The sequence below is a fragment of the Giraffa tippelskirchi genome, chromosome 11 (assembly GCF_054371585.1).
Source record: "Giraffa tippelskirchi isolate mGirTip1 chromosome 11, T2T-mGirTip1v1.2.pri, whole genome shotgun sequence".
Classification (NCBI taxonomy): Eukaryota; Metazoa; Chordata; class Mammalia; order Artiodactyla; family Giraffidae; genus Giraffa; species Giraffa tippelskirchi.
In genome coordinates, this window is record NC_137285.1 from 55,390,541 (window position 1) to 55,403,095 (window position 12,555).

General features: G+C 45.0%; 1 protein-coding gene across 24 annotated transcripts in view; it reads left to right on the forward strand.

Moving 5' to 3' along the window:
* C11H4orf51 (chromosome 11 C4orf51 homolog) overlaps nt 1-12,555 on the forward strand; it is a 57,796-nt gene that overhangs the window by 33,881 nt on the left and 11,360 nt on the right. The window lies entirely within an intron of this gene.

Sequence of the window (12,555 nt, forward strand, 5' to 3'; positions counted from 1 at the left end):
CCTTGACTGGCATAAATGAGATCCCACGCAGAAGCCTCATCGAGGGCAGCCGGAGTTTTCCCTTTTTTCTTTTTTTTTCCTTCTCCTTGCCAGTGGAATACCATGTCAAAAAGCTACAGTGACTATTCCATAATGGCAGGAAAAGCTCTGCTTAACTTTTTCATTAAAGTCTACTTACCTGGAAAAATAAAGTCTTTTAAGGACCATGACTACATAAATATTTATAGTGTGAACAGGCGTCACTCTTGGTTCCGAGGGAGAATGGGCTCATTCAGTTTTATTTATGATGTGACACTCTGGTGAATGACATCCGTCATCTGGGTCGGCCCTACACTCCCTTCCACTGAAGCATGTTTATGGAGTGATTATGCCTGCAAATATTTGCTATATTTAGTCCCTCTCCTCCCCTAACCCCCTCTTAGCCTTTTTTTAACACCCCAAATGAGCAAAAAGCCAAGCTTATGGTCTTGGGAAGATTTGAACCCTAATGACAAGGCGCAGGGGCTGGAACAAATGGTGCAGAAGCATTTGACGGGTTGGGAGGCAATTAGAGTGGGAAGGATGAGTTATTACAGCATCACCCCCACACGAAGGTGCTTTGTGGGGCCTGCGGCCAGCAGGTGAGGGCCCTCGGCTGGGCGTGATGGGTTTTGACAGGCGATGGCCATAGCCCTGAGTGATGAATGCAGATAGATCCCGGTGGAACTTTCCTTCCCAGGCAACTTTCTCAGGACAAGACCCCACAAGCCCTCAGATCTGTCACCGTGCACCCTGAGGGCTCTAGGGGCAGGGGTTGGTGGGAACTCTGTGACCTCAGCTATGTCAAGGTTTCTGGGGTAACCCGAGTGGGCCACACCTGGTCTCTGGCTGGGGGCACCGGAGCTGCCCTCCATCAGCTGTGGAGAAGGGAGGGCCCCCTCTGGCTTCTAGCTTAACAGCTGCACATGCCCGCTCTTGGCATTTCAGGCTGGACCCAGGCTTGCTTCAAGGCCCAGTGCCTGCCTCTGCTCAGCTTGGCCACCTACTGTTTATCCTGGGAAAGGCTGGGTCTTGGCAGTGGGGCCTGAAGTGGTGCCCGCATTTTATTTTTAGAGATGGGAAAATGCTTGCTTTTTGGCAGCCACTCTTTTTCTGGCACACATCAGGATGGCGTCAAAAAGTTCAAGCGAGAGATTCCAAGCCCTAGATTCATGGTGTGTGTCATCATAGGCAGTAGGACCATGGGCCTCTCAACAGAAGCCTCTGCAGAGCCCGAGATCTTTCATCAGCAAGCCTCTTGAACAAAGTGGGTCCCACTGGCTTCATCCTGGCAGCGCGAGGCCTTTAGTCCTCTGCCCTCATAGCCAGGTGTTCTAACGAGTCCCTTTTCAGAGCCTCAGCTGGCCTGAAATTTTAGATTTCTTACTTCTCTTCAGCTCCTTCCCTACCAATTCATAGTCTAGTCCAACTTGGTAGACAGAGGAAGAAAAAACAATCAGTCTGCTAACCTTGACATTCGCCACCCCTTCCCAGAGCTACTGTCATTGTCATCATGGTGACTGGTGCAAGACAACCAACTTCCACAGCAAGAAGAGCATTACCACCCCCAGGAAGGGCATTTTCAGATTTTATTAGAATTATTATTTGTTCCAGCATGGTCCATCTTAAAACATATTTTTGTAGGTCCTGTGATTACAGTCACTGATAGTTTATCTGCAAGCATTTTGTAAACTGTAATGACATGTTATACAAAGGTAAAAAGGAATGGATATGAAAGTAAAGAATTAACTTGCATTTCTGATTTTTTTTTATCCCTAACCTTTTAACGAATTACTTTTGAATTACAAAAATAAAAAGTGAATATATTCTCCTTTGCCCCCTTGATTACCTTTTGGATTCATTTTTCTTCTTGCTGGAGTACATCCTCTGGTAGGTTTTCCTCTCTCCACCAGAAAGTACCTGTGGATAATAAATTTTCCTGAGGGCTTTTGTGTCTGAGACTTCATTTTCATCTCTCTCCAGTGTTAAAAATTTGGCTTATTATGAAACTCTAAGTTCATATTTATTTTTCTTGAACATATCGAAGCTATTTGCCCTATTATTATTATTTTTTGAAACTTCCTTGATTGATCTGACTCATTCTTTTATAGACTCTTTTAGGACTGTCTTTGTCACCTTGATCTTCTGGAGTTTTATTATGATATCTCTGTGTGTTAACTTAGTTTTTAAGCTTATCCTTCTCAATACTGATAGGCTCTTTCAATCTGAGGGCTCAAGCCTTTAGTTCTAGGATGTGGGGTGGTGAGGAATAAACCAGAAAGGTTATATTGACCTATATAATAAAGTTCTGGGGAGAGAAAAGGGGCTGTGTGGCCTGAACGTTGGGGAAACTCTAAGGGGTTCTAGAGAGAGGGAGAACAGTAAGGTTTGGAAGAATTCATTGCCAGCGAGGTGAGGAAAATGTCCTCAGAGGATCTTTAAGATCTTTGGATATACATCAAGAATGTACTCCCTTCTTTGGTATTTTATGAAGAAGCTGAAGCTTGAATTGCAGTTAATTGTATTTTTTCTGTGAAACTATTTTTCTGTGATTTGATGCTGAAACTGAATGAACCACGACACTCTCTTGAGTTAGTATGAGTTATAGAAACAATTATTTTTTTAAAATTTTAAGCAAATGTCTTTTTTCATTCTATGTCTCTCTCCTCTCTGACCTTCTCCCTCTTCTCTTATATAATGAGGAAACGAAATTAGACACTTTGAAGTCTTACATTTCTCTGTAACTCTTTCTCTCTTTTGCTCATCCTTCATCTACCTACTTAAATATTCTCTTTATGACTAATAGCTTATAAGAAGCGTAGGCAAATAGTTTGTTCACTCATTTCTGTAATCTAATTTGTCACCAAGTGAGCTGTCCTGAGTAGATCATAAATTTGGATAAAGAGGACAGCACAGTGACCAAGCTTATAGCAGGTCAGGACCCTTGGCTTAAGATCTGGTGTATGAAGCTCTGCCAACCCCCACCCCACCCACACCATAGAAGCTTACTATTCTAGCCTCAGGAATTCATTCCATAAATTCTCTTGGGCCAACTATTGGAGTTGATTTGTGGCATACGAGAGGGAGACTTAGGAATGGCTCAACCCAAAAGAGCATCTTTGAGCAAACAAAAGCAGAAAGTGCAAACAAAATTAAGTTATTCTTCCATAAACATAATCGTTGGGTCGATTTTTATTTATCATGTGCATGGCTTACCTTTTGGAAAGCACAAAAGATGGTTATTAAACATTTTAAAATATGAAGAATATAGGTGTTAACATTAAAGGTCCAAATTCTCCTAGAAGGTTTGGATTGTGTGGGGGCTGTTTCTTCCACTTCTAATATACACACTAACGTGGTTGCTGTGAAGAGACAATAAGCATATGCAGCCTGTAAACTGAATTACTCACTCTCCTGACTGAACAGTGCTTAGGGCTTGAGTGGACTTCCCTGGTAGCTCAGCTGGTGAAGAATCCACTGGGAATGCAGGAGACCCTGGTTCAATTCCTGGGTCGGGAAGATCCCCCGGAGAAGGGATGGGCTACCCCACCCCAGCATTCATGGGCTTCCCCGGTGGCTCAACGGTAAAGCATCTGCCCGCACTGCGGGAGACCTGGGTTCGATCCCTGGGTTGGGAAGATCCCTTGGAGGAGGAGGACATGGCAAGCCACTCCAGTATTCTTGCCTGGAAAATCACCATAGACAGAGGAGCCTGGCAGGCAACAGTCCATGGGGTCGCAAAGAGTTGGACACGATTGAGTGACTTAGCACACAGCACACAGGGCTTGAGTAGCCCCAACTAACATGGAGCCCCAGTGCCCAGACAGATTCGGACCTCCTTGTTGATAGATGCTAGTGGTACTCTCACTAGCATTTGAGACGTGCCTAAGTCGGGAGAAATGCAGTATATCCTATGAATACCATTTTGATGTGTCATCCTTTTCAGGTCACTCCATACATAGTGACTGAACTTTGGAGGTAGATGCCTGGTGGTCTTGGGTTAGCACCAAGATGGGAATGAACTCTCAAGTGGTAGAAGCCTATCAGGGTCAGCTCTGCTGACCTCTGCTCTTCTAGACTGAGGAATTGTTCTTTGGAGATTCTCTAGGACCACCCAGGGATTTGATGTGTGACATAGGGGAGAGAGATTTGGGAAAGGCGCCAACATAGCACTGATTATCAACAGTGGGACCTCAGAGCAAGTGCTCACAAGATGTGAGCAAAATTAAGGTCAGAGTCTTCTATTTTTAATGAGCCATCTGTGATGATCATTTATTTATTTTTTGACATGCGGCCCTGTGGGATCTTAGTTCCCTGATCAGGGATCAAACTGGCATCCCTTGCATTGGAAGCTCAAAGTCTTAGCCACTGGACTGCTAGGGAAGTCCCTCAGAGTCTTCTGAGAATGTAGGGCAAACAGTGAAAACCATTCATGTGGATCCTGAAGGGAATTGGGTGTATCTTCAAGCTGCCATCAGCATTTCTTCTTTTCTGGAGTGCAAGATTTCTTCCACTTTGTGTGTAACCACTGTTCTATCTGTCTCCAGGGAGGGGCATGTTTTCCAAATTATAGATCTCTTCTGCCTTCCTACGGAAAAAAAAAAGTGACAGTGTGAAGTTTTTAAAACTGAGCTTTACTGAAAAAGAACCATGCATTTGCTTTAAATTTTCAGGATACTATATTTTCAATTTTTGGTTACTCTATAATTATGTCTTCTCTCTAAATTTCCTACACTTTCCTTCATCTTCCCACCAACATTTATGTTAAACAATGAATGCTCTATACATTTGTAGGTAAAGACACTTCTGGAATTTGGTCCCCATGAAGAGAGTCCAATTTTATTTATCATTCAGTTCAGTTCAGTTCGGTCGCTCAGTTGTGTCCGACTCTTTGTGACCCCATGAACTGCAGCACGTCAGGCCTCCCTGTCTGAAGAAGAACTAAGGAGGCTCTTGATGAAAGTGAAAGTGGAGAGTGAAAAAGTTGGCTTAAAGCTCAGCATTCAGAAAACTAAGATCATGGCATCTGGTCCCATCACTTCATGGCAGATAGATGGGGAAACAGTGGAAACAGTGGCTGACTTTTTTTTTCTGGGCTCCAAAATCACTGCAGATGGTGACTGCAGCCATGAAATTAAAAGACACTTACTCCTTGGAAGGAAAGTTATGACCAACCTAGATAGCATATTAAAAAGCAGGGACATTACTTTGCCAACAAAAGTCCATCTAGTCAAGGCTATGGTTTTTCCAGTGGTCATGTATGGATGTGAGAGTTGGACTATAAAGAAAGCTGAGTGCCGCAGAATTGATGCTTTTGAACTGTGGTGTTGGAGAAGACTCTTGAGAGTCCCTTGGACTGCAGGGAGGTCCAACCAGCCCATCCTAAAGGAGATCAGTCCTGGGTGTTCATTGGAAGGACTGATGTTGAAGCTGAAACTCCAATACTTTGGCCACCTCATGTGGAGAGCTGACTCACTGGAAAAGACCCTGATGCTGGGAAGGATTGGGGGCGGGAGGAGAAGGGGACGACAGAGGATGAGATGGCTGGATGGCATCACTGACTCGATGGACATGGGTTTGAGTGGACTTAGGGAGTTATTTTTTAATAACTTAAAAAGTATTTATTTATTTGGCTGCACCAGGTCTTAGTTGCAGCATGCAGAATCTTCAGATGCGAACTCTTAGTTGTGGCATGTGGGATCTAGTTCCCTGACCAGGGATTGAACCCAGGCCCCCTGCATTGAGAGCTCAAATCTTAGCAACTAAACCAACAAGGAACTCCTGAGAATCTAATTTTAAAGGGAGAAATTCTGAAATAATCACCACCCCCTGTCTGGAAAATTTAAGTGTTCATAGAATAGCATTTGTAAAAGCAGGCCTACCTCCAGAGAAACATGTGACAAGTATCTGGCAGATGCCATCACTGTAACGTACTCCCCTTAAAAACCCTTCCATTTGGACTTGCTCTAATTTACTGCTTTAATGGCAGAGCCCACCGTGGTGCACATACACTCTTGTTTGTCAAAGTGTGAGGCCCTGCCAGATGGTCTTCTCCAGAAGAAACGCTCTCAATATGATAATGTTTATATTTGTGTTTCTGGCATGAATTAATAATTTTCTCATGATATTTAATAAGAAACAGATTATTTCATTTCCAACTCATAAAACCCTATACTTTTCTTTCCATTATGTCTGATGAGAGTTATTTTCTTCCTGTTGGCAAGCTGGCAGCTGGTACGAGCAGGATCGCTAAGTTGTAGCTCTTTTGCCTCAACTGGAGTGTGTACAGCCCAGAAGGGTTGGAGATCCACTGCTCCATATAAAGGTGGACTTTGCAGAGCATCAGAAAGCGACAGGCAGGGTAGCATGAGACCTGGCCTCCAACGTAAACAATCTCTTTTAAGTTTCAAGATTAGACCCCCGGGGTCTAGTATCCTGGATTTTGGTAACTGAGTCTGTCCTCTCTGGCCATATCCATCACGTTTTGTTTTGTTTTATTAAAGTTTAAGTCCTCTGGACAGCAAGGAGATCAAACCAGTCAGTCCTAAAGGAAATCAACCCTGAATATTCACTGGAAGGACTGATGCTGAAGCTGAAGCTCCAATACTTTGGCCACCTGATGCAAAGAGCTGACTCATTTGAAAAGACCCTGATGCTAGGAAAGATTGAAGGCAGGAGGAGAAGGGGACAACAGAGGACAAGATGGTTGGATGGCATCACCGACTCAATATGGACATGAGTTTGAGCAAACTCCGGGAGATGGTGAAGAACAGGGAAGCCTGGAGTGCTGCAGTCCCTGGGGTCGCAAAGAGTCAGACAGGACTGAGGGACTTAATACAACAAAATTTATTTTATTTATTAATTTTTAATTGGAGGATAATTGTTTTACAGCATTGTATTGATTTGTTGGGTTTTTTTTTTTAATTTAAAAAATTTTTTGGCCGCACCATGCAGCCGAAAGGATCTTCATCACCCAACCAAGAATTGAACCTGTACCTCCTGCAGTGGATGCACAGAGTCTTAACCAGTGGACCCCCAGGGAAGTGCCTCCATCATGTCTTTTAAGAGACATCATATTGCCTTCTAACCTTTCAACTTTTCACACTGGAATCCTTATTTTATCATTCTGGGCATAGTAGAAATGTGGGAGCGGGCATGATTTTTCATCCCCTGACTATTTTTTTTTTTGCAATTCTCCAGACTCTTGTAATTTAGTGTGTTGTGTGTACTTGGTCACTCAGTCATGTCCGACTCTTTGCAAGCCCATGGGCTGCAGCCCACCAGGCTCCTCTGTCCATGGGATTCTCCAGGCAAGAATACTGGAGTGGGTTGCCATTCCCTTCTTCAGAGGATCTTCCCAACCCAGGGATGAAACCTGACTTCTGCTTTGCAGGCAGATTCTTTACCATCTGAGCTAGAGGGAAGTTGTCCTTAGAAGTACTACTGAATTTTACCCACGCAGCCCATTTCCTGTGGATGTCTTTGACCGACAGAAACTTGTCCAGGCAGACAGCAAGGGCAGGGCATGAAGACAGACCATATGCACTTCAAAGGATGAATTATACCAAAAAATGATGTGGAAAATCGGTGTGGAGTGTGGCTGGGATTGTAGATTACTCTTATCTTCTTCAAAGGACTGTGAAGTGGGGGATCAGGAGAGGTTAGGGGCTCCCCGAGAGGGAAGGGAGGGTTCAACATCTTTGGGCAAGTATGAGGCATGTGTGATTTTTTTCTTTCACTATCAAACTTAATAGGGCTTCCCTGGTGGCTCAGTGGTAAAGAACTCATGTGCCAATGCAGGAGATGGGGGTTCAATCTCTGGGTTGGGAAGTTCCCTGGAGAAGGAAGTAACAACTCACTCAGTATTCTTGCCTGGAAAATCCCGTGGACAGAGGCACCTGGTGAGCTACAGTCCATGGAGTCGCAAAGAGTTGGACCTGACTTAATCACTAAACAACAACAACCAAACTTGATACAAGAGTAGACTTTTCTCCTTGTCACCAGTGGCTCACCAGCAATTCATTCTGGAAAATGCTGGAATTTGGCTTCCACTCCTAACCTGTCACTGACACCGCATCCTGAAAGATCACTGAGGGCCAGCAGATAGATCATCAGTCAAGGATGTGATGATTCAACCTCAACCTCCTGTTCCTTAGGGATTTCAGCTCCCCTGGAAGCGCTGTGCTCTGCCATGACTTCTCTAGTTGTTGCTCTTCGGTCTCCCGTGTTGCCTCCCCCTCCTTCCCCTGGGAAGTTGGCATCTCCCAAGGTTCTGTCCTGGGTGCATTTGCTGCTGTTGCTCTTGCTGCCATAGTGTTATCACCTGCCCCACTGGCTCCAAAAACCACCTTTGTGCCTACAAGCCTGATCACGAGCTTTGTCTGAGCTCTAGAATAACATGTTCCACAACCTTTATGACCTAAGAATGACCTAGTCAGAGAGGAAATTACTTTTAGACCCTTGGCAAGGATTCCGAGGCCCTGCACCCAGATGTTAAGAGGGGAAAGACAGGAGAGATTCATAAAATACTTGGCAGGTAAAATGAACAGGACTTGGATGCATTAGCTGTCCAAAGAAAGGGAACAAGAGAAAGGAAGAGGAGAGACAGAAAGGGGCAAAGTTGACCCCTGTAGCTCAGGTAACTTGGAGGGTGGGTATCCCTTACTGGTCTAGAGCAGTGGTCCTCAACATTTTCGGCACCATGGACTGGTTTTGTGGAAGACAAGTTTTTCCACTGACTGGAGGCGAGGGGATGGTTTGAGGATGATTCAAGTGCATTACAATTATTGTGCACTTTACTTCTGTTGTTATGACATCAGCTCCACCTTGGATCATCAGGCATTAGATCGCGGAGGCTGGGGACCCCTGGTCTAAAGAGCACGTCTGAGGGAGCAGACAGTGGTTTCAGTTTAGCATATCTGAACCTCCCACATCCCTCTGCCCTTTCTGTCCTCCCTCCCTGTAGCACTGCTAGAATTATCTTCCTAAAATACAGGTCAGATCCTGCCATTTTCCTTCTCAATGTTTTTTCCTTAGTTCTTTTTAACTAGAGAGTCATTTAGATGTTCAGACTCCTTAACAAGGGATTCGAAGCCCTACACAAGCTGGCTTTGTTTGGTTTCATTATCATCTTCCAGCACAACAGAACCCTCCGTGCAGTTTCTCACCTTCTTGCTTTTCCTCAAGCTGTTCTCTCAATCTGGAATGCCCTCCCCACTCTTCCCGCCTCGGAGAATCCTACTCAGTCTTGAGACTGCAGTTGGCTTTCTCCATTCCCCAGAAAGCCTCTTGTCACCCTGGTTGTAAGTAGTCACTCTTTATTCAATATTTCTATAGCAATATATGTGTATTTTTTTCCTGGTATTATAATGCATTTGCTCAAATGTGCGTATCTTCTATGAGTTGGCAAACACTTTAAAAGGGGCTTCCCAGGTGGCTCAGTGGTAAAGAATCTGCCTGCCAATGAGGAGATGTGGGTTCCATCCCTGGGTCAGGAAGATCCCCTGGAGGAGGAAATGGCAACCCACTGCAGTATTCTTGCCTGGAAAATCGCATGGACAGAGGAGCTTGGCGGGCTACAGTCCGTGGGGTTGCAAAAGAGTCGGACACAACCTAGTGACTGAGCACAGCCCAGCCCAGCAAATGCCTAAATACTAGGGACTATGTCTCATTTATCTCTGTTTCTTACCAGCTGCCAGCACATGACTGTCCACGTATCGATTGCTCACTAAATAATGAAAGAAAAGGAGAGAAATTGGTCAAGGTTAGAGTGGAAGTGGAGTCTGGGGTATGGAGGAAGAAGTGATGGGTTGTATAGGCTTGCTTTAGAACCTGGAGCCTGGGATGGCAACTCTGGGTTGTGGAGAACAGATGCAGAGAATAATAATGAGGGAGGCAGTGGAGTGTGGGTAATGTGAGGGGTTCAAATATAAAGACAGGATCCTGTGACACAAAATCATTGTGAAAGTGTTAGTCCCTGAGTCGTGTCCTATTCTTTGCGACCCCATGGACTGTAGTCTGCCAGGCTACTCTGTCCATGGGGTTTTCCCAGAGAGAATACTGGAGTGGGTTGCCATTCCCTTCTCCAGGGGATCTTCCCAACCTAGGGATCAAACCCAGGTCTCCTGCATTGCAGGCAGATTCTTTACCATCTGAGCCACCAGGGAAGCCCCACAAAACCATGAGTGAACACAATTTAGCCTACCTTATGGACAGACATGCCAAATTATAACGTCCCTTCATCAACAGGGAATTTTTACTCTGCCCATTTAAAAAGACACATAGCCTCACTGTGTAAACAAAACCCTTGCATATTTGGTGATTGCTGCTGTGTCTTTGATGCCGTAAAGAGATGGGACCTTGACCAATAGTATGATGATGACCCATTGCTATCCCCATTGATTTAATTGTAGAAAAGATAGGCAAGAGGGTATTCTATCAATAAGATTTCTTTGACCCTTAACTATTCTTTTCACATGATACTCTTTCATTAGCCTGTATTTATTTTTAGCAGCACAAAGGAAGAATGAAAAATATTATCTTTTAATAGTGTGAATCCCAGAATAAAACAATTCATGGTCTTCCCTCTGGCTGCTCTCACACAAATGCATATCTATTATGTTTATATCTGTGCTGTATGCTGTGCGTGCTGTGTATGTTCTATGTAACCATGCTTAGCCCAATCTTCCTTAGTAAAAGGACTGCCAGTTGTGGGTTGTTGGTGTTGTTTAGCCTCTCAGTCATGTCTGACTCTTTGGCAACCCCATGGACTGCAGCCCACCAGGCTCCTCTGTTCAAGGGATTCTCCAGGCAAGAATACGGGAGTGGGTTGCCATTTCCTTCTCCAGGGGATCCTGAATTGGCAGGCAGGTTCTTTACAGCTGAGCCACCAGGTAAAGCCCAATTGTGGGTTACAGGTGGAAAAAAAAAGTTGAAATATCTTGAACATTTCAATTTTCAATTGGGGGCTTCCCTGGTAGTCCAGTGGTTAAGAATCCACCTCACAGTTCAAGGGACATTGGTTCGATCCCTGGTCCAGGAAGATCCCACACGCCGTGGAGCAAGTAAGCCCGTGCACCACAGCTGCTGAGGCCACACACTTGCAACTACCGAAGCTGGCACACCTAGAGCCCGTGTGCCACAGCAAGAGAAGCCACCGCGATGAGAAGCCCACACACTGCAAGGAAGAGTGGCCCCTCCTTCACAATTAGAGAAGGCCCGTGTGCAGCCAGAAGATGAAATGAACAAATAAATCTTTACAAAAGCTTCCAATTAGCCTATTTTCCACGAGAACAGATACCTCCCTGTTCAGCCCCACGTTCGTCCCTCTGGGAGGTACAAGTTTAAAGAAAATACCAGGTGAATGTAACTTCTTTATTCTCAGATGAGTTCTGGCTGCCAGCCCCTTTGTTGGACCAGCATTCATGATCGGTTAGGACCTCTGAGAGTCACCAGGACGCCTTTTGCTTGGGCTTGAGGCTGGCCGCTCTTCCCTGGCTTCGTGTGGGCTCTCACGTGGCTTTCCCAGTCAAGGAGGCTCTCTGTGGTGGGGGACAGCCCATGTCCCTGTCAAGCAATTTCCTCTCAGTCAAGTCCCAGAAGGAGTCAGTCTCATTAGAAAAATTGAAAGGAGAGCTCCAAAGGAGGGAGGACTCCAAAGAGATTTTATAGTTTCTCTCTTGTTATACAGGTGGGAGAGCCCTTATTAATACCTGCTTCTCAGGCCCACCTCTTTCCTTCCGTAGCACCATAAGCCAACACTGTCTTGGTTCTTCCCAGCTTCCAGTGGGGAAAAGGAGAAGATCTTCAAGCTAACCTAATAGTTTGGATGTACAGCCAACATTGGTTTAGAGGCTAATAAAGGGACGTCAACATTTATGCCAAATATGACTATCTTATCAGATAACTATGGCTCTGCATCTCACAGACTTACCTGCTTTTTTCCAGCCTTTGCTGCAGCAACCAACTATTGTCAGGTGTGGTTGACAGCACTTCCTCTCAGCTTCACCAACAATCTCCTACATTCTGCACCATTGACTTCTTTGCCGCCTCTGTGGCTGTCTGTGGGGAACTTCTCAGTCATTCCAAATCATGGGCAAAAGCTGGAAGTGCAAGGGAGTTGACACACACTGTGGCTACTCTGGCCCCTTCTCCCTTCCCTCATGTGGGCTGTCAATCCTGAGATACTTTTACACAGCTCCTCAGGAGGTTCCCACAATGATTGAATCCCAGTTGTTCACAGCAGTGACTATCTTGTCAAAGCGCCCGGGGATTGGCTTTCCCTTCTTATCTGCTTCACTCTTTCTAGTTTCCCACTTTTGTTTCTGGAATTGGTTCTGAAAAATAAATCTCAGGGTTCAGCTTTTTAGGGGAACCCAGGAAATACCAAGATAAAAGAAGAGGAGGGCAGACTATAAATGCTGGTCAAACTCATTGTGTGGAGAATATTCTAACCTTCTATTTGAAGAGGGACATAAGGGAATGAGGGGGCTTGATTGTCCTCTGCAATACATACTGAGAAGTCTGTGGACCACTAAT